Genomic DNA, 21,997 nt, shown 5'->3' on the forward strand with positions numbered 1-21,997 from the left:
GCTGGTCAAATAACTTTTCACCCATCACACGAATTTCAGTACCAGAGGAATTGTTTTTACTGCCCAGCCACAATGTGTTAAACAATTTTCTTTGTTTTCTTATCATTTGTACATATATATATATGTATATTCGACTGAGGTCTGGCGAACCAGACTCCAATCTGATCTGGCAGAGTTTCTACAGCTGGTTGGCATTAGGAAGGGCATCCAGCTGTAGAAACTCTGCCAGATCAGATTGGAGTCTGGTTTGCCAGACCTCAGTCAAATCGTCCAACCCATGCTAGCATGGAAAGTGGACGTTAAATGATGATGATGATTTGGTAGATTAACGGTAATTAAAAGTTTTCCATGACTACATTTCTGATGAGGTAGATTACGATGATAATACTTTTTAGATGGTTTAGATTACGATTACATACGAATTTGTTGTCACAATTTTTTTCGGAGAAGTTGGAGTCCAGAAGAATTTCGGGTAAATTTTGATAATTTCACCCACAAGATTTTCATAAAGACAAACAAAAAAACTCAAATTTTTTGCACGGAATGTGCTGCAAACTCCTTATTTTTGCTTGGAAAAAGTGGTGCGGACGCCCCCACCTCGGAATCAATGGAAATATATATTTTTTTCATAGGATGATGATGATATATATATATATGTATACACACACATATATATGTGTGTGTGTGTGTGTGTGTGCATACGTACATATATATTTGAAGCACACAGCATAAACTGTGAACAAGTTAGCATTAGGAGAATACACCCAAAGAAACCCAAGCAAATCAGACAGGAACCTAGTGCAGCATTATGGTTTGCTAGCTCATGTCACACTGTGCCACGCATGCCAGTAAAAAAATAAAAATTTCACTAAATGATAATGATGATAACAGAGACAATGATGAAAACACATAGACAAAATCAACTTCAGTGTAACCTTTTATTCGTTATTCCCTTTTCTTTATTCTCTCAAAACAAATTGCTCAAAAATCCAGAGCAATCATCTTCAGAAATCAAAGACATTGTTGATATACTTCCATATATATACATGACATTCATGAATTTGATGTTGACATTATTGAAAATGAAGTCGATAACATCATATTTGAAGAGATAAAAATAGCCCTGTCTTTCAGCAGAAAAAAAATAGCCATAATTGTTGTAATAAAGATTAATACTGAATGGTTGCACTTTTGTGTGAATACTCACATGTGTACTTAAATGGCGTTTTTGAGAGAATGATTTACCACAGATATCACAATGATATTGTTCTTCCCCAGTATGAATAGGCAAATAATTAATCAAGTCACCATTGTATGAGAATGATTTACCACAGATGTCACAATGATATGGTTTCTATCGTGTATGAATACGCTTATGTCGAGATAAAGTGCTATTATCAGCAAATGATTTACCACAGACATCACAACTATATGGCTTCTCTCCTGTATGAATACGTTTATGGACAGTCAAGTCACTATTACATGAAAATGATTTGCCACAGATATCACAACGATATGGCTTCTCTCCTGTATGAATACGTTTATGGATAGTCAAGAGACTTCTTCGAGAGAATGATTTACCACAGATATCACAACAATATGGCTTCTCTCCTGTATGAATACGTTTATGTTTAGTCAAGTCACTATTACATGAAAATGATTTGCCACAGATATCACAATGATATGGTTTTTCCCCAGTATGAATACGTTTATGGACAGTCAAGTCACAATTATAAGAAAATGATTTCCCACAGATATCACAACGATATGGTTTTTCCCCAAGATGAAGGCGCTTGTGTTTATTGCAGTTATCACTTTCAATGAAGGATTTACCACAGACGTCATAATGATATGGCTTCTCTCCTGTATGAACACGTTTATGGACAGTCAAGTCACTATTACAAGAAAATGATTTACCACAGATATTACAACGATGTGGCTTCTCTCCAGTATGAATACGTTTATGTTTAGTCAAGGCACTATTACAAGAGAATGATTTACCACAGATATCACAATGATATGGTTTTTCCCCAGTATGAATACGTTTATGGACAGTCAGGTCACTATTATAAGAAAATGATTTCCCACAGATATTACAACGATATGGCTTCTCTCCTGTATGAATACGTTTATGGACAGTCAAGTAACTTCTCCAAGAGAATGATTTACCACAAATATCACAGTGATATGGTTTCTCCCCAGTATGAATACGTTTATGTTGAGTTAAATTGCTATTATCAGAAAATGATTCACCACAGATATCACAGTGATATGGCTTCTCTCCTGTATGAATACGTTTGTGAATGGTCAAGTAACTTTTTCGAGAGAATGATTTACCACAGATATCACAACGATATGGTTTCTCTCTTGTATCAGAGTTTTTAGGTTCAGTTAAATTATTCATTATGACAGGATAATTTGTCATATATATCACAATAATATTGTTTTTTTCCTTTCTATGAATATGTTTGTGTCCATTTGCATCACGATTTTCAGGGAATAATTTAATGCTATTTTTCTTTCATCTGTGATCTTAAAACCTAAATCAACAGGTGAAAACTGTCAACTCGTTTGTAAAGTTATCCAAACTTGTAAAGCAATCACCTCCTCTACATTCCAGACAGTGAAGACAAGAAAAATATTTCGCTGTTGTTTGTCATAGATTATATTTATATAGAAACGTTGATGTATAGATGAAGGCTCCTTATAAATATATCGTCTTCCTTTAGTTGATGAAAGTTGATAAAAACATCAAAGGCACATCTGAACGGAGTAATTTCTTTTATGTCAACATGATGTGATATTCTGAAATAGAAAAAGAAACAGTAAGATAAAGAGGATAGTTAAGTGACATAGTAATTCAACATTGTAAATATTACAACATGAACACTGTCAGTCATTTAATGTCAATGTTTACAGGGGTCAGAGTTCATTGAGGCGTTGAAACATTGGTATACCCACACAAGTTTACTACACACTTCACCTTTACAACCATTCAGAAAAATGTTTGATTTAAGACTTCATGTAGCCCGACCGGAATTCCCTTTTCTGTCATGATGTCTATGATGAGCCCATGGGCAGTGCCCTACACATCATTAGGATCTTTTCGCTTTGATCGGCAGTTTTTAAAAATAATTTCTATGTCACTAAAAAATTTTAAGCTTCGTATACTGGTAGAATGTGCTTATAAAACATCTTTTTCTCTTGGCTTTCTTGAGAAAATTCTGTCGTTTGTAACATATTTGTTGTTTGATTTCTTGCATTTCGGCAATTTCAACCAATCAAAGACGTCTATTGAGATGAAAACGATTTCTGCCGTAACATTTACCGGCGGCGTCATGTGAAAATATCCCTGAGTTTTATGAGAAAAGATACCCTGTGGCCATAAACTGAGGGGTCACTCGTAAACAGAGCTGGATAACAAAACCGTTCCCTCTTTAGTGTCCACCCATAATTATGACACTAGTATCGATCTATTGCATTTGAATCTGTTTTAGGGTTAGGGTTGGGGGGAAGGGTATCTTTTTTTCTTCAGAAATGTAAATAAACCCAATCTGTTTCTTAAACGAATATATAATATGTAACAGGGACATTTTCATATAACGCAGCCAGAAATCGTTTTCACCTCAATAGACGTCATAGATTGGTTGAAATTGCCGAAATGGCAGAGATTAAACAACAAATATGTTTCAAACTACAGAATTTTCTCAAGAAAGCCGAGAGAAGATGTTTTATAAACACATTCTACCAGTATATGAAGATTAATTTATTTTTAGTTACATAGAAATTATTTTAAAAATCTGTCGGTCAAAGTGAAAAGATTCTAATGATGTGTAGGGCACTATTATCATCATCATTATTTTCTTTACACGGAATGGAATGAAATACAAAGCCGACCTCGGCGGAAAGTCCTGAGTTCAAATACGGATGAGATCGACTTTGTCTTTCATCTCTTCCGGGGAAAAAACCGGGACCCATGCAATCGACTAATCGCTCGTATTAAAGATTGCTGACCCTGGGCCAGTTTTGAAATCATCATCATCATTACTATTATTAATATAACATTAGAGTAAATCTTTATCAACTTACCGTTTTATCAATGCCTCATAAACAATAGGATAACATATATTAATGTGGAATTCTTCAATCGGACTCCTCACATTCTACTAATTAATTACGCTGTTTTATTCTCACTTTACCAATTAATTTCAGTTCTATCACATGTAACAGTCGGTCATTGTATTTTATAAACAACAAATCAACATTTCAGTTTGGAAGTTATTAATTAAGTCGAAGAAATATATTTTCCTAATTTTGTTAGGTTCCCGCTTGGAAAAATAATTACTGTAACATTGAGAGGTTCACATAATTCTATTATTTACATTATTATTATTATCATTACAGCCTTAAAGTAAATCTTTATCAACTTACCGGGCGAAGTTTCGCATGTCGTAGCACAGATTTCCGTCGATTTCCGTAAAAAACTTTTATTTTTTTACATAAGTAATGAGAGCGAAAGAGACTAAGAGGAAGCGATTTTATGACGAGAAGGTTTCTCTTTGAAATCGGCCTGTGTGTGTTTGATGGGGTGTGGGAGACAGACAGTATGTTGTGTAAGTGAAGTGCTTCTGTTAGTGTGTGCGAAGAGACAGAGAGAGTAATGTGTGAAAGAGAGAGATAACTGATTTTTTACTCAGTGTATGTGTATATGTATGTATGTATGCATGTATGTGTGTGTGTGTGTGTGTATGTATCTATGTATGTGTGTGTGTGTAAGTATGTGTGTGTGTATGTATGTATTTATGGCCGATTCATCGTAATTTTTTACTCGGTGTATGTGTATATGTATGTCTGCATGTATGTGTGTGTGTGTATGTATCTATGTATGTGTGTATGTGTATGTATGTATGTATGTATGGTCGATTCAGTGTAATTTTTTACTCGGTGTATGTGTATATGTATGTCTGCATGTATGTGTGTGTGTGTATGTATCTATGTGTGTGTGTGTGTGTGTGTAAGTATGTGTGTGTGTATGTATGTATGTGTGTGTGTGTGTATGTATCTATGTATGTGTGTGTGTGTATGTATGTATGTATGGCCGATTCATCGTAATTTTTTACTCGGTGTATGTGTATATGTATGTCTGTCTCTTCGCACACACTAACAGAAGCACTTCACTTACACAACATACTGTCTGTCTCCCACACCCCATCAAACACACACAGGCCGACTTCAAAGTGAAACCTTCTCGTCGTAAAATCGCTTCCTCTTAAGTCTCTTTCGCTCTCATTACTTATGTAAAAAAATAAAAGTTTTTTACGGAAATCGACGGAAATCTGTGCTACTACAACCGAAACTATGCCACTTACCGTTTTATCAATGCCTCATTAACAACGGGACAACGTTAATTAATGTGGTATTCTTCAATCGGTTTCTTCTCATTTTACTAATTAATTATGCCACGCTACATTCATTTTTACTAACTAATTTACTTTATATCACATGTAACAGTCGATCATAGGTTTTCATAAATAACAGATCAACCTTTCAGTTTGGAAATTATTAATTAAGACGAACAAATATATTTTCCTAATTGTTGTCAGGTTCCCGCTTAGAAAAATAATTACTGTAACATCGAGAGGTTCACAGAATTCTATTATTTACCTTATTATTAGTAGAATTATCAACACTATTACAGCCTTAAAGTAAATCTTTGTCCACTTACCGAATTCACAAATAAACAGCGACTCAGTGATCGCTAATTAAGCACATTAATTAGCTTTTTTGGCCACGAGGTTAATGTGGTGTAGAAGTTGTTTCCCCTGATATAATTGTATTTCCTTAATTCTCCAATAGAGAGCGCTACTGACTTGTTGCATTCGTTCCGGTTTTTCTTTTTACTTTGTCCCATTCTGTCAATAACTTCATCTTCAAGTTCTTTTAAAATTCTCACCAGATTATTTTAAGAAAGTGTACTTGTATATTCTACCCTATGACCGTTTCCACCACACAACTTCATCCCGTCGCAGACCCTGGAGAAAGACGCCGTCTTTAACCTGTGACATCATGTCCCAGTTAGGGTCATTTCCTGTCGCCAACCCTTCTCCTTTCTGGTCATTATTATTCAACTACGACCCCCTCCTCCTCATCTAAAGATCACTGCACCTCTATTCCATTTTGTAATCAGGCGTAGGAGTGGCTGTGTGGTAAGTAGCTCGCTTGCCAACCACATGGTTCCAGGTTCAGTCCCACTGCGTGGCACCTTGGGCAAGTGTCTTCTACTATAGCCTCTACTATACCAATTCTGAATTACCGTTAATCTACCAAATCTTTTATCAATTTACTTCATATCATATGTAACACTCTTCCGTCTTTACTCTGAAAGTTCAAATTCCACCGAGGTTCACTTTGCCTGTCATCCTTTCGAGGTCAATAAAAAGAACTAGGGTCCAAGCAATAGAATTACGTCTCCCCTCCAAATTACAGGCCCTTATCATTATCTTCATTATTATTTATGGACTCGGAAACGAATTTAAGTGAAATGTCGACTTCGGCGGAAAGTCCTGAGTTTAAATACGGCCGAGGTCGACTTTGCCTTCATCCCTTTCGGGAAATACTAAGTTCCAAATATTCTACTCCCCTCACTCGCATGAAAGATTGCTGGCCTTGGGCCAAAATTTGAAACCATCATCATCATCACTATTATTAATATAACATTAAAGTAAATCTTATTATCAATGCCTCATAAACAACAGGACAGCATTAATTAATGTGGTATTCTTCCTCGAATTTTACTAATTAAATATGCCATATTACTTCCATTTTACCCGTTAATTTCCTTTATATCACATGTAACAGTCGATCGTAGGCTTTCCTAAACAACAGATCAACATTTCAGTTTGGAAGTTATTAATTAAGACGAGCAAATATAATTTTCCTAATTTTGTTAATTTTCCGATTCGAAATAATTACTTTACGATCAAGAGGTTCACATAATCCTATTATTACATTATTATTATTAGTAGTAGTAGTATTATCACCTTTACAATCTTAAAATAAATCTTTGTCGACTTACCGTATTCAGATATAAACAACGAATCAGTGATCAGTAATTAAGCACCTTAATTAATAATTTACAAGGACCACTCGGTTTGGAGTGTTGTAAAAGTTTCCCTTTATGTGGTTGTATTTCTTTTATTCTCCAACAGATGACTCTACTGTCCCATTCTGTGAACATCTTCATCTTGAAGAGTTTTCAAATTTTCACCAGAAAAGCTGAATTTTTATAGGGAGCTCAAAAAGAAGCCTGGGACCTTTTCACTTTGACCGCCAGATTTAAAAAATAATTTCTTTTTAAATAAACACTTTTAAACTTCGTATACTGGTAGAATGTGTTACGTAAAATATCTTTTTCTCTTGGCACTTCGATTCACTTCAACATTTAAGTTTAATTTGTCAAAATATTTTCGTTGCTTTAAGACTCGCGACCTGTTAACTGACAAAGATCCGTGCTGCATCTGAGAAAGTAACAGTTAGTTCGTTGTATGTATGTGTGTGTGTGTGTGTAAATGCACGCACACACACACACACACTATAAACTTAAAGCTATAAACCTGTAGTGGTGGATAGGTGTAGACTGACCACTCATCACAACGATATCAAATTTCAACCTCCCCCGCCGAAACGAGGAAGTGATTTACGACCCTTACCCCCACGACAAAACTCTAAAACCTATTATCAGCCACTTATCTCTATATCTCCAAACTGAAAACTATTGAAAAGGTTGCAAGACGCAACGAAAATTTTAGGACAATAAAAATAAGAAATAAGTAGAAATTTTACCGGTGAGTGTGTTAAATTATAAGGCACCAAAAGAGAATGACTCTCCCCAGATACGACAGAATATGCTTCAATACACGAACTCATATAAAGAATCTTGCAAACCAAATCCAAAAACGAAATATTTTCCAAATGTTTTCGATTCGTAATAAATACTATAACATCAAGAGGGTCACATAATTCTATTATTTGCATTATTATCACCATTATAGCCTTCAAGTAAATATTTCTCAACATACCGTATTCAGATATGAACAACGAGTCAGTGATTGCTAATTAAGCACCTTAATTAATGTTTAACTTGGAGCTTGTAAAACAAGTTTGGTAGCAGTTACTTCCCTTTATATGATTGTATTTCTTTAATTCTCCAATAGATGGCTCCACTGACTGGTGATTTCGTTTCAGTGTTTTTCTGACAACCACTTCGCAAAATTACACCAGATTATTTTAACAAAGAGTACTCACGTAGGATCTTTTCGGTTTGAACGGCAGATTTTTAAAATAGTTTCTTTGTAACTTAACACTTTTAAACTTCGTATACTGGTAGAATGTATTTATAAAACATCTTTTTCTCTTGGCTTTATTGAGAAAAAATTCTATAGTTTGTAAGCTATTTGTTGTTTAATTTCTTGCATTTCGGCAATTTCAACCAATCAATGACGTCTATTGAGGTGAATCCAATTTGTCCGGTTAGTTGTCAACAACAATTATTTCTAGTGTCATATGAAATTGTCCCTGTTATTTATGACATAGTACATATCAGTTACGTTCGTAAAGCAAAGTTTGTTCAAATGCCCTTAAAATATTATTATGGTTTTCCATAATATTTTGTTGCGTAATCCCACTCAATCTTATATAGGACCCTGAGGGGGCTGTGTGGACCTGAGTTGAGAATCACTGATATAAATTGTCAGATCCTTCTCCTACCTAACCGGATGGCCCTTCTCTGCAGACCAACTTAATAGCTACCCACAGCGACATTTCTGTGTGCAGTTCATCTGTTATCGGTGATTGGGAATGTCCCACACACGCATTTGGGGGCTTCACCCAACTTTGTCTATGGCCTGTACCATGTAACCCCTTCCAACTCCAGCTGCTGCAGTGTCCCCATTCGTACCGGAATATGGCTGTCTGTGGAACAAACTCGAAGACTGCCTCCGTGCGGTAGATTCGTTGTTTCTCAGCCTTAAATTCAATTGAACAATGGTGCAAAAAGCTGTACTATTGTCCATTAATAGCTCATCTACAAGCCCCCATTCCAAACACACTGATTGCAGCCCTTCCGCAGCATTACCACCCTGATTTCTCTCCATGACGCCATCCACCCTGGCCCACAATCCACCATTGCAAGGTGTACCTTTCCCCAAGAGTGTGTCGCATCAATGGATAACCTCTTGCTAATCCAACTTTTCAACCCTTTGTTTTACCCTACAGCCCTTTATGAGCTCAAATATCACTGCTTCCCTTTCATTTCTCTCTCCATCTGCCCCATTCTCTACCTGTGTTGTGTTTCTTTCAATTAATTATAAATATAACAAAAATTTAGTAAAATAACTTTGTTATCATTAAGCTAGTGATAGGAACACAAATTGTGACTAAGGTTTGGTGGAAGATTTCAATTCAAAACTTGTGAAAACAAGACATTTGTACTCATTGCCAGAGCCCGTTTCAGCCAGGTTGGCAACAAAAGGGTTAATATAAACTTAGTAAGGCAGAACCTAGTCACTCTCCTGGCGGAATCAGGTCAGTTGAGTCATCAGTTTCTTGGGAAGTTCTGATTTCTAATTCTTACCTTTATTCACCTGATTAAAACGGCTCTTTTGCAGGATGTTACACTTTTGTTAATCAGTAAAGAATATGTCAGAAACAGCAGTACTGGACTAAAGCCCATCTTTGTTGTTAATTATTCTTTGCCTAACTTGGAAAATTCCATTCGTTCGGATTTCAAGTCTGTAATCCAAGTGGAATGCATGCAGTGAATGTAGTCCAGTTTGACTTTGATGACACATTGTGGATTCAGTGAGGTATTTATAGATGTATGCATAACTGGAAGGAGAAATCTGTATTTACTTTAGTAAAAACTAGCATTATGACCCGTCGTTGTCGGGTCATAGTGCTAGTGCATGTATATATGTGTAAAGTTTAACACGTAATACTGAAATAGTGGAGAAGATATGATATTGCTATGGGCTTGCCCTAGGCAAGAAGTTGAACATTTCTTTTACCCATGAAACTACATGGACCCTAAGTAAGGCAAGTGTAAAATTTGAATGAAATTGGTTGTGTAGATCTCAAGTTTTAGGGAATTGTAGTGGAGAAGATATGATATTGCTGTGGGCTCGCCCTAGGCAAAAAGTTAAAAAAATTTTCTGCCAATGACTCTCCCTGGATCCTAAATAAGGCATGTGTAAAATTTGAATGAAATCGGTTGTGTAGTTCTCAAGTTTTAAGGAAACACACAGACAGACACCCACACACATTCTCAGTTTTATATATATATAGAGATGTATATGTCAGTATATATTGTGGATACACAGGTGCACAATCCCTGGCCCTCCCTTGGTGTTTTACTTTTTAAACAAGGTAGGAGAACTAAGCAGTGATGTTTAAAAGTAAAATGTTATTACCATTCTAAGAATGTCAGTGCCAGATTCAAACTTATTCACCATGTTTTGTCATAGAGAAAATTTCTTGTTGTAAAGAAATGGTGTAAATACACCTAAATCAGATTTACACCATTTGTCTACAGCCAGAAATTTTACACCATGGAAGTGGATCCAGGCAATGACTTTCCCAACATGTCAAATCAAACTCTAGAGATTTTACTGATTGCTTCAGCTAATCCTTATACTTAAGGACAGGTCTTCCTCTGCCATGATATCCATCCATTTTTTGGCCGTGAAGAATTTTTTTTAATGCAGCCATTTTTCATTTGAAAAACATGTCCTAACCATCTGCACTGAATTCTCATCAACACGCTTTGGATGCTGGACATACCACATATTTCTAAGATTTTGACATTTGATGTCTTATCTTGCTATTTTGTTGCACAAACAGCACATGAGGAAAGTTTCAAGTTTTTTTTTATTTCTCTGTAAAAGGGAGTCCATGCTTCTGCCCCAGACATGAATACACTCAAAATACGAGATTTGTATACACTTATTTTAGTCACCAGACTGTCACTGTGTTCAGAAACACAGCAAAGAAAGCAAGCCAAATCTGACTGCAATCTGGAACAGCACTCTGGCTTGACAGCCCTTGTAAGACTTTCCCACCTGATCCTGCATAGAAAACATTAAAGGATGATGATGATAATGAAGAAAGCACAACAAAGACAAAATTAATGTCACTTAAAACTTTTATTCCTTATTCCCATTCCTTTATTCTCTCATAACAAATTCCTCAAAAATCCAACACAATCATCTTCAGAAATCAAAGTGACCGCTGTCTTGATATATTTAGATATATAACTGATATTTAAGTTGTGATTCATTAATATCAAATCGCTAATGATGAAATTAAAGTTGATGAGTTCAAACTTGAATAGGAATAAATCCAGTCGTTTAACAGACAAAATATTCATAATTGTTGTCCAGTTGTAATAAATTTTGATACAGATACAGTTACACTTGTGTATGAATATTCACATGTGTACCTAAGTGGCCTTTTTGAGAGAAACATTTATCACAGACATCACAATGATATGGCTTCTCTCCTGTATGAACACGCTTGTGATTAGTCAAATGACTGTTTGCAGTGAATGATTTACCACAGATATCACAATGATATGGCTTCTCTCCTGTATGAATACGTCTGTGACTAGTTAAACTGCTATTTTGAGAAAACGATTTACCACAGATATCACACTGATATGGTTTTTCACCAGTATGAATAAATTTGTGACTAGTCAAGTTACTACTTTGAAAGAATGATTTACCACAGATATTACAACGATATGGCTTCTCTCCTGTATGAATACGTCTGTGATTATTCAAAGTAATGTTGTGAGAAAATGATTTACCACAAATATCACACTGATATGGTTTTTCACCAGTATGAATAAATTGTGACTAGTCAAGTTACTACTTTGAAAGAATGATTTACCACAGATATTACAAAGATATGGCTTCTCTCCTGTATGAATACGTCTGTGATTATTCAAAGTAATGTTGTGAGAAAATGATTTACCACAAATATCACATTGATATGGTTTTTCTCCAGTATGAATACGCGTGTGACTAATCAAATAGCTATTTGAAGAGAATGATTTACCACAGACATTACAATGACTATGTTTGTGTTTAATCTCTCCTGTATGAATACGCTTGTGTTTAATCAAGTCACTACTTCCAGAAAATGATTTACCACAGATATTACAATGATATGGCTTCTCTCCCGTATGAACACGCTTGTGCTTAGTCAAATGACTGTTTTCAGTGAATGATTTACCACAGATATCACAATGATACGGCTTCTCTCCTGTATGAATACGTCTGTGACTAGTTAAACTGCTATTTTGAGAAAACGATTTACCACAAATATTACAAAGATATGGCTTCTCTCCTGTATGAATACGTCTGTGATTATTTAAAGTCTTGTTGTGAGAAAATGATTTACCACAAATATCACACTGATATGGTTTTTCACCAGTATGAATAAATTTGTGACTAGTCAAGTTACTACTTTGAAAGAATGATTTACCACAGATATTACAACGATATGGCTTCTCTCCTGTATGAATACGTCTGTGATTATTCAAAGTAATGTTGTGAGAAAATGATTTACCACAAATATCACACTGATATGGTTTTTCACCAGTATGAATAAATTTGTGACTAGTCAAGTTACTACTTTGAAAGAATGATTTACCACAGATATTACAACGATATGGCTTCTCTCCTGTATGAATACGTCTGTGATTATTCAAAGTAATGTTGTGAGAAAATGATTTACCACAAATATCACATTGATATGGTTTTTCTCCAGTATGAATACGCGTGTGACTAATCAAATAGCTATTTGAAGAGAATGATTTACCACAGACATTACAATGACTATGTTTGTGTTTAATCTCTCCTGTATGAATACGCTTGTGTTTAATCAAGTCACTACTTCCAGAAAATGATTTACCACAGATATTACAATGATATGGCTTCTCTCGTATGAACACGCTTGTGCTTAGTCAAATGACTGTTTTCAGTGAATGATTTACCACAGATATCACAATGATACGGTTCTCTCCTGTATGAATACGTCTGTGACTAGTTAAACTGCTATTTTGAGAAAACGATTTACCACAAATATTACAAAGATATGGCTTCTCTCCTGTATGAATACGTCTGTGATTATTTAAAGTCTTGTTGTGAGAAAATGATTTACCACAAATATCACACTGATATGGTTTTTCACCAGTATGAATAAATTTGTGACTAGTCAAGTTACTACTTTGAAAGAATGATTTACCACAGATATTACAAAGATATGGCTTCTCTCCTGTATGAATACGTCTGTGATTATTCAAAGTAATGTTGTGAGAAAATGATTTACCACAAATATCACATTGATATGGTTTTTCTCCAGTATGAATACGCGTGTGACTAATCAAATAGCTATTTGAAGAGAATGATTTACCACAGACATTACAATGATACGGTTTCTCACCTGTATGATTACGTTTGTGTTTAATCTCTCCTGTATGAATACGCTTGTGTTTAATCAAGTCACTACTTCCAGAAAATGATTTACCACAGATATCACAATGATATGGCTTCTCTCCTGTATGAATACGTATGTGTATAATCAAGTCACTACTTCCAGAAAATGACTTACCACAGATATTACAATGATATGGCTTCTCTCCGGTATGAGTACGTTTATGTTTAGGCAAGTCACCACTTTGAGAAAAAGATTTACCACAGATATCACACACGTATGGTTTTTCTCCTGTATGAATACGTTTGTGACGAGTCACAGTGTCAGTTCTGGAAAATGATTTACCACAGATATCACACTCGTAAGGTTTTTCCCCAGTATGAACACGTCTGTGACTAGTCAAGTAACTACTTCGGGAGAATGATTTACCACAAATGTTACAATGATATGGCTTCTCTCCTGTATGAATATGTTTGTGTCTAATGAAGTTACTACTGCAAGAGAATGATTTACCACAGATATTACAATGATATGGCTTTTCCCCAGTATGAATACGCTTGTGACAAGTCAAAGAACCCCTTTGAGGGAATGTTTTACCACAGACATCACAGTGATGTGGTTTCTCTCCTGTATCAATGCACTTGTGTTTAGCTAAGACTCTTTCTTCACCAAATGATTTACCACAGATATCACAGTGATATGGCTCTCTTACTTCAGGGTTTTTTCGTTTAGTAAACTGATTCATTACAAGAGAATTTTTTATACATATCACAATGATAGTGTTTTTTTCATTTCCATGAATATGGTTGTGTTCAGTTGTGTCACTATTTTCAGAGAATAATTTAATGCAACAATTCTTTCATCTGTGATTTTACTGAATATCTAAAACACAAGATGTAAACTGCTAACTCATTTCAAAAGTTATCAACGCTCAATTAATCTGTAAATTGATTATCTCCTCTACATTCCAGACGGTGAAGGCAAAAAAATATTGTTGTTAATTGCATTGTCCAGAAGAAATATTTTCCCATCGTTTGATGAAGATTTTATTCATATAAAGAGGTTGAAGTATTGATGAATAGCCTTATAAAAATATGGTCTTCCTTTGATCCATGAAAGTCAATAAAAATACCAGAGGTACATCTGAATGAAGAAATTTCTTTTATGTCAACATGAAGTGATATTCTGAAATAGAAAAAGAAGCAGTAAGGTAAAGAAGAAGAAGAAGCAGTAGAGCACTGGGTTCCATTGAATCGACCTACACTCTACCACCAAATTACAGACATTGTGTCTCATATACTAAAGATTCTTTTTACTTTAGGCACAAGAACCGGAATTTTTGCGGCGAGAGCCAGTCGATTAGATCGACCCCAGTCAACAACTGGTACTTAATTTATCGACCATGAAACTATGAAAGGCAAAGTCGACCCCGGCGGAACTTGAACTCAGAACGTAAATACAGACGAAATACAGTACTAACGTTTCTTATTTCGTAACGCCCTATATTAACCCTTATTTCTTTACTGCCCACAAGAGGCTAAACACAGAGGGCACAAACAAGGACAGACAAACGGATTAAGTCGATTATATCGACCGCAGTGCACAACTGGTACTTAATTTCTCGATCCAGAAAAGATGAAAGGCAAAGTCGACCTCGGCGGAATTTGAACTCAGAACGTAACGGGAGGCGAAATACAGCTAAGCATTTCGCCCGGCGTGCTAACGTTTCTGCCAGCTTGGTGCCTTTAAAGTACTAAAAATTGATATCATCATCATCACCATTATTATTTTATGCACCCGAAACGAACGAAACTCGAAGTCGACCTCAGCGGAAAGTCCTCACTTCAAATACGGCCGAGGTCGACTTTGCCTTTCATCCCTTTCGGGAAATACTGAGTTCTATGTATTCGACTGGCAAAATTTGAAACGATCATCATCATTACTATAACCTTAGAAGAAATCCACGCCAACTTACCGATTAATCAGTGCCTCATAAACAACAGGCCAACGTTTATTAATGTGACAGCCTTCATCACATTAACCATAGTAAAATGATAGTCCTCTCATTTTACAAATTAATTATGCTACATTACTCTGATCTTACTAATTAATTATACCACAATACTCTCATCTTACTAATTAATTTACTTTATATCACATGTAACAGTTGAGAATAGGTTTTCATAAACAACAAATTAACATTTCACTTCGGAAGTTATTTAAGACGAGCAAATACATTTCCCTATTGTTATGCCTTCCAAATAATTACTGTAACATCGAGAGGGTCACATAATTCTATAATTTACATTATTATTATTATCATTACAGCCTTAAAGAAAATCTTTGTCAACTTACCGTATTCAGATATAAAGAGCGAGTCGGTGGTCAGTAATTAAGCACCTTAATTAATAATTTACAGGGAGCACGTGGTTTTGAGTGTTGTAGAAGTTATTTCCCTTTATATGGTTGTATTCCTTTAATTCTCCAATATATGGCTTCACTGACTTGTCCCATTCTGTCAACCACTTCGCCTTTTTACAAAGAGTACTCACGTAGGATCTTTTCGGTTTGAACGGCAGTTTTTTAAAATAATTTCCACGTCACTAAACACGTTGAAACTTCGTATACTGGTAATGTGCTTATAAAACATCTTTTTCTCTTGGCTTTATTGAGAAAATTCTATAGTTTGTAAGATATTTGTTGTTATTTTTTCTTCAATTTCAACCAATCAATGACGTCTATTGAGGTTTAAAAGAACATTCTGTGCCGTATGAATATATCCCTCGTTTAAGAAACAGATTGGGTTTATTTACAGTTCTGAAGAAAAAAATAGATACCCTTCCTCCCACCCCTAACCCTAAAACAGATTATAATACAATAGATCGATACTAGGATCATAATTATGGGTGACAATTTCATATGACACCGCTAGAAAAGACTGCTGGTCAAACCGAAAAGATCCTTGCTTTTCAATCAGCTACACACTGTGAATACAAATACTATTGGTCATGGAAATCAGGGGTACTCAACCACTTCTTTCCTACGGACCCCTTTGAGTAGTATTCTATTCTGGTGGACACCCATAGCCATTTGATGTTTAAAAACTAGTTTCATGCTTACTTTCAAAATTCCTCGTTAGCTTTTCACAAATTAGCAGATGTAGGTTCCCTAAAATGTGTAAAATGTTGGAGAAAGAAACCTGTTTCTTGCAAAACATAACATCTCTCTTTCTCTTTTGCTTGTTTCAGTCATTTGACTGTGTCCATGCTGGAGCACCGCCTTTAATCGAGCAACTCGACCCCGGGACTTATTCTTTTGTAAGCCCAGTACTAATTCTATTGGTCTCTTTTGCCGAACCGCTAAGTAACGGGGACATAAACACACCAGCATCGGTTGTCGAGCAATGCTAGGGGGACAAACACACACACACAAACTTATATATATACATATATACAATGGGCTTCTTTTAGTTTCTGTCTACCAAATCCACTCACAAGGCTTTGGTCAGCCCGAGGCTAAAGTAGAAGAAAGCAAAACTTTTATGATGGCCTTTAAAATACAATTATGCTTTCCCATAATATTTTGTTGTGTAATCCACTCAATCTTATATGGGACCCTGAGGGGGCTGTGTTTGCGTGCCCCAGTTGAGAACTACTGATGTAAATTGTGAGATCCTTCTCCCGCCTAAATGGATGCCCCTTCTCCGCAGAGAAGCTTAAATGCTAGCCTGCAGTGAAATTATGGCGTGCAGTTCGTCTGTTATCGGTGATTGGGAATGTCCCACACACGCATTTGGGGGCTTCACCCAACTTTGTCTATGGCCTGTACCGATGCAACCCCTTCCTCCTCCAGCTGTTGCGGTGTCCCTATTTGTACCGGAATATGGCTGTCTGTGGAACAAGCTCAAAGACTGCCTCTCAGCCTTAAATTCAATTGAATGATGGTGCAAAAAGCTGTACTATTCTCCATTAATAGCTCCCATTCCAAAAACACTTTGCAGCACTTCTGGACGTTATCAAAGAAGCTTGAGAGGCGGTTGGATAGAACCTACACTCAGCTCCTTACGAGAGCTCAAAATCTCTCGTGGAAGCATCATTCAACCAAAGTACAAATATATGGGAAACTGCCACCTGTGTCATCTCTTGTGAAAGGTAGGAGAGTCCAGTTCACTGGACATTGTTGTAGAGCTTAAAACGAGGTAATTTCTACTCTGGAAGCCTTCTACTCGCAATACCAGGTGCACTATCCCTAGCTCTGACTTCATGCTTAACATTTTAAACAAAATACGGGGCCCATGGTGTGTATAAATAGAATGTCAAATATGCCAGAGGCAGTTTTGAACTCATGCACAGGTCATTCACTGTGTTTTGTCATGGAGAAAATTTCTTCTTTGCAGAGAAATGGTGTAAATACACCTAAATCAGATTTACACCATTTGTCTACAGCCAGAAGTTTTACACCATGGAAGTGGATCCAGGCAATGACTTTCCCAACATGTCAAATCAAACTCTAGAGATTTTATTGATTGCTTCGGCTTATCCTTATACCTAAGGACAGGTCTTCCTCTGCCATGATATCCCTCCATTTTTTGGCCATAAAGAAGAATTTTTTTTAATGCAGCCATTTTTCATTTGAAAAACATGTCCTAACCATCTGCACTGAATTCTCATCAACACGCTTTGGATGCTGGACATACCACATATTTCTAAGGTTTTGACATTTGATGTCTTATCTTGCTATTTTGTTGCACAAACAGCACATGTGAAAAGTTTCAAGTTTTTTTTTATTTCTCTGTAAAAGGGAGTCCATGCTTCTGCCCCAGACATGAATACACTCAAAATACGAGATTTGTATACACTTATTTTAGTCACCAGACTGTCACTGTGTTCAGAAACACACACATATCAAATTAAAAACATAACCGAGAGAGCTACCACTAGTTTCATGCTGTTATGATACATGAACAGGCATATTTATAAAACACACCATGTATCTTAAGGGCATACAGCCAAAGAAACCAGGCCAAATCTAACTGCAATCTGGAACAGCACTCTGGCTTGACAGCCCTTGTAACACTTTCCCACCTAATCCTGCATAGAAAATGTTAAAGGATGATGATGATGATGATGATGATGAAGAAAGCACGACAAAGACAAAATCAATGTCACTTAAAACTTTTATTCCTTATTCCCATTCCTTTATTCTCTTATGACAAATTCCTCAAAAATCCAGCACGATCCTCTTCAGAAACCAAAGTCATCTCTGTGTTGATATATTTAGATACATACATGATATTGAAGTTGGGGTTCGTTAATATTAAATTGCCATTGATGAAATTGAAGTAATTGTTGTCCTGTTGTAATAAATTTTGATACAGATACTGTTACACTTGTGTATGAATATTCACATGTGTACCTAAGTGGCGTTTTTGAGAGAATGACTCACCACAGATGTCACAATGATATGGTCTTTCACCTGTATGAATACGTCTGTGATTAGTTAAACTGCTATTTTGAGAAAACGATTTACCACAGATATTACAATGAACGGCTTCTCTCCTGTATGACTACGTTTGTGTTTAATCAAGTCACTACTTCCAGAAAATGATTTACCACAAATATCACAATGATATGGCTTCTCTCCTGTATGAACGCGCTTGTCAACTCGTTTGTAAAGTTATCCAAACTTGTAAAGCAATCACCTCCTCTACATTCCAGACAGTGAAGACAAGAAAAATATTTTGCTGTTGTTTGTCATAGATTATATTTATATAGAAACGTTGATGTATAGATGAAGGCTCCTTATAAATATATCGTCTTCCTTTAGTTGATGAAAGTTGATAAAAATATCAAAGGCACATCTGAACGAAGTAATTCCTTTTATGTCAACATGATGTGATATTCTGAAATAGAAAAAGAAACAGTAAGAGAAAGAGGATAGTTAAGTGACATAGTAATTCAACATTGAAAAGATTACAACATGAACACTGTCAGCCATTTAATGTCAATGTTTACAGGGGTCAGAGTTCCTTGAGGTGTTGAAACATTGGTATACCCACACAAGTTTACTACACACTTCACCTCTACCTTTCAGAAAATTGTTTGAGAAAATTCTGTAGTTTGTAACATATTTGTTGTTTAATTTCTTGCATTTCGGCAATTTCAACCAATCAAAGACGTCTATTGAGGTGAAAACGATTTCTGCCGTAACATTTACTGGTGGCGTCATATGAAAATGTCCCTGATTTTTATGAGAAAAAAGATACCCTGTGACCATCAAATGAGGGGGTCACTCGTAAACAGAGCTCGATAACAAAACCGTTCCCTCTTTAGTGTCCACCCATAATTATGACCCTAGTATCGATCTATTGCATTTCAATTTGTTTTAGGGTTAGGGTTGGGGGCAAAGGTATCTTTTTTTCTTCAGAAATCTAAATAAACCCAATCTGTTTCTTAAACGAATATATAATATGTAACAGGGACATTTTCATATAACGCCACCAGAAAATGTTACGGCAGAAATCGTTTTCACCTCAATAGACTGAGACAACATCCTGTCACGAAAGGCTAAGATTTAGGGTAAGGGTTAGGGTTAGGGACAGGATGTTGTCTCAGTTTTAGATGCAGCAAATGATTTTACTTCGATCCATCGTGTCCAATGATGCAAAAATGGATCAAGAAATCGATTCCAGAATCGGGAAATCACAAGCTATGAAACAACCACAAGGTATCGTATATGGTGAATGTTAATGTAAGACGGTTGTCTTGACAACATTGCTTTATGTTGCTGAATCTTGGACTTTGTACCGAAAGCACATTAACCAGCTTGACGCATTTCATATGCGATGCGTGCGTACTACCTCCAACATAAAACCGAGCGACCATATTCATAACAGTGAGGTACTATCAAAATGCAGCATATCAGGTCCTGGAGTCATCCTCATCACCATACAGCTGAGGTGGTCAGGTTATCTCTCACGTATTCCAAAGCAACTTCTCTTAGGCCAATTCCTATAAGGAAGGTCAGTTGGAAGGTCACTCCTACGCTTCAAAGGCAAACTAAAAAACAATCTGAAGCGATGCAACATGCCCTTTTCTCCCTGGGAAACCAAAGCACCAGATCGCAGAACCTTGTACTAGACCTTCTTCTTGTCAGGTTTAAGAATAATTGGCTCCAACAACGGGATCAACTTCGTGCAAGCATAAAGGTACGCTGGCAAAACACTGCTCCACTAAATAGAAACCTCGCGTGTCATTGTGGTTTTGTGGTAAATGATCATGAAGCACTCAAGCCAAGTGAGCACTCAACTTGTTTGATTTGCCAAAAGATTTGCAAGGTACCAGGGGGCATCAAGAGAGACATTCGCGCCCAGAGAACATGGTTAACGCTTTATTTTACTGAACCCACATTTGTCGTTCACGACAAGATATCATCTTGTGTGTATATATTTATATATATTATAATATATAATATATATTACTTTGATACTTTGATACTTTGATAGGTTTCGGCCATTATTGGCCCAGGCCATGTCTAACTTAATAGCACCACCTCGTGAAGTCTTTCAAGTCAGAATTTGGGCACTATGGCCCACTCAAGTAGAGAGTTATTGTTTACAGAGACATTCCGGGTGTAGGGGGTTTATCCGGGATTTCTTGAAGGAATCTGTCCAAAGACTTCTTGAACCCTATAGGGTCAGTTTCTGTTTTATGTGTTTTGGTGTAATGTTAAAGAGAGCGGGGCCAATTGAGGTGAAATAATTGTGCCGTATTGTTATTATGAGATGAGAGTGCGATTTTTGTTTTGGGCGGATGGCACGGGGCCCAAGCCTTGGATGTACCTTAAAGGTGATGCCAACATCATTTGGGCAATGCTGATGGAATATTTTCCACATCATGCAGATGATGTAGCGCTCACGACGACGTTGGAGAGAATAGAGTTTTAGCGTTTCTAGCCGACCCCAATAGTCGAGGCCTGTCATGCCATCTATTTTTTTGTGATTGCCCTTTGAGGTGCTTCAACTTTTATGATACCTTGTATTGTGTGGGGAGACCACAGTGGACAACAGTATTCAAGGTGGGGTCGGGCAAAAGTGGAGAAGAGAAGGATAATGGTGTGGATATCTCTCGACTGGAAAGTTCTGAGAATCCAGGAACATTCTGCGGGCCATGTCAACTTTGGTGTTTATATGAGTGGCCCAGCTTACGTTGTTGTCCACAATTACTCCCAAGTCTCTGATGTTGCTGGACGCTGCGAGAGTTTCACCTGAAGGAAGGGAGTATGGGAGTTTCAGGGCATCCTCTTTTCCAAAGTGGATTAGCTCAAATTTATCCTCGTTCAGCAGCATATTGTTTTTTTCTGCCCATTGGATAACAGCCAGTAGATCTGACTGAAGGCATGTCTGGTCACTCGCCTCATTTATGACCTTCTGTAGCTTGGAGTCATCTGCAAAGATTTTTATGTTGCTGTGCTTGATGATGTCAGTAATGTCATTAATGTAAATGAT

General features: G+C 36.5%; 1 protein-coding gene and 1 pseudogene across 1 annotated transcript in view; one reads left to right on the top strand and one right to left on the bottom strand.

Moving 5' to 3' along the window:
• The window catches only part of LOC118768206 (zinc finger protein 239-like), a 113,136-nt gene that overhangs the window by 63,578 nt on the left and 27,561 nt on the right, over positions 1-21,997 (top strand). The gene's annotated exons all lie outside the window — the stretch shown is intronic.
• On the bottom strand, positions 597-14,594 carry LOC115225033 (annotated as a pseudogene).

The sequence above is a fragment of the Octopus sinensis genome, linkage group LG27 (genome assembly GCF_006345805.1).
Source record: "Octopus sinensis linkage group LG27, ASM634580v1, whole genome shotgun sequence".
NCBI lineage: Eukaryota > Metazoa > Mollusca > Cephalopoda > Octopoda > Octopodidae > Octopus > Octopus sinensis.